Below are 2,039 nucleotides of genomic sequence, written 5' to 3'. Positions count from 1 at the left end.
GACTAAGCAAAGCAACACACACAAAAAATAGTATGAAAATGTATTCCATGAGATATAAAGCCAATGAGACAAATATTAATAATTGATGAATCTAGACGAAAGGTAGAAATTTATTAATTGACTGTTTTTGTAACCTTTCTATAGATTTTAGTCGGGGAAATTTAGTTAAATGATTTGTTAGACAGAAGCTAATGTAGAAATCATCTACGAATAAAGATATCAGATACTGCCACAATTTAAAACTATACAGTTATTTGGTGAGTAATAACCAATATGCCCATTTATTTTAAGAGATGTTAGGCTCATAATAAACAGACCACAGAGAAGACAGAGTGAGAAACATTTATGTAAACAGGGGCATTATTTAGAAATCTACATATAGAAAAACAATTGTGCTAATCGGCCCCACATTCTTGTTTCTTCACTCTTAGAGCACAGATAAAAGGGGTGTTCCATTACCAAAAAAATACATTCCCACTAAGTAAAATGAACTAGGAATTTAGGTGAAAGCTAAAACTTATTTAGAGGAAACTGACAGCTGGGGGAAATTTTTGTTTTAAGTTTGGCATTATGTCTTCTGCCTTCCAACAGCTTTCTATAAACCTGATTTACATAAGAGTCCTCAGAAAAAAATGTTCAGAGAAGAATTTGAATGAAATACCTAGTAAGAAAGTCAACTGATTCTTGAAATCATAAAGGTAATTCATATCTCATAGACAATCAAAGGTGTAAGTGAATCAAGAGAAAAAGCATAAAGTTGAGCAACTGTCTAGAAAGTTTTGGGTCACAGAAACAGACAAAAATATAGAATCACTGATATGGTTTGGCTGTGTGTCCCCACCCAAACTCATCTTAAATTGTAATCGCCATAATTCCCACATGTCAAGGGAGAGACCTGCTGGGAGGTGACTGGATCATGGGGACGGTTTCCCTCCTGCTGTTCTTGTGACAGTGAGTGACTTCTCATGAGACCTAATGATTTTGTAAGTGCTTGACAGTTCCTCCTTCACACTTGCTCTCCCTTGCCTGTTACCACGTAAGATGTGCCTGCTTCCCATTCTGCCATGATTGTAAGTTTCCTGAGGCCTCTGCAGTCATAGGGAACTGTGAGTCAATTAAATCTCTTTCCTTTATAAATTACCCAGTCTTAGGAAAGTTCTTTAGAGCAGTGTGAGAACAAACTAATACAGTCAGGGTCCCTTCAAGTACAAACTTCATTTAGATAGAAAATATTAAGCATTAAAGAGCTTTAGAAATGCAGAATCAGTGATCCCACCCACAGAAAGGAACCATTAGAAAATAATACATCAACAACAAAATTATGAATTAGAAAAGGAAAAATTTGAATCAGTATTATTTTATAATGGTGTAAGCATGCCATTATACATTTGTCAATACCCACAGCCCATACAAAACAAACAGTAAACACTAATGTGAACTTCTATTAATAATATTTCAATACTGACTCATAAGTTGTAACAAAGGTGCCACATTCATTTCTTCTAATATTAGAAGTAACTGGTAAATGGGTTTGAAAGTGAAAGGGCATATGAGAACTCCACATTTTCCACTCAATTTGGTTGGTAGAGATTTGAATCCTAAAGGTGCTTCTGGTGAGGTCTCAGAAAGATATGAAGAACATGTTGCTGGTCAATGGAGGAAAGATGACCCTTGTCATAAAGTGGAGAGAACTTGACTGAGTTACATTCTACCTTCGGGAGGAAAGTAGAATTTGTTAACAAACAACTGATATTTCCAAGCACAGTGTGGAACAAACTCTCTGGTTTCTCCTTCTTGCTTATGCCGGTTTAATGCGAGAGAAAATAGATAAAATGAGGAAGAAATCATTAAGCAAAAAGAAACCAACACTTGAGGATTTGGAAAATTCTCTGCTTATCCAGGCAGCAGCAAAAGATGAGAAAAAAAGATGTTCTGAAGAGAACATTAAAGCTATGGCTGGACAGCCATGATTTAAGATTGCTAAAGAGATTAGACATGTGATTTATGGATTTAATCAAACATCTAATGAGAAACCAAGA

This window comes from Mandrillus leucophaeus, unplaced genomic scaffold (genome assembly GCF_000951045.1).
Source record: "Mandrillus leucophaeus isolate KB7577 unplaced genomic scaffold, Mleu.le_1.0 Scaffold31, whole genome shotgun sequence".
Classification (NCBI taxonomy): Eukaryota; Metazoa; Chordata; class Mammalia; order Primates; family Cercopithecidae; genus Mandrillus; species Mandrillus leucophaeus.
This window is presented reverse-complemented; position numbering follows the sequence as displayed.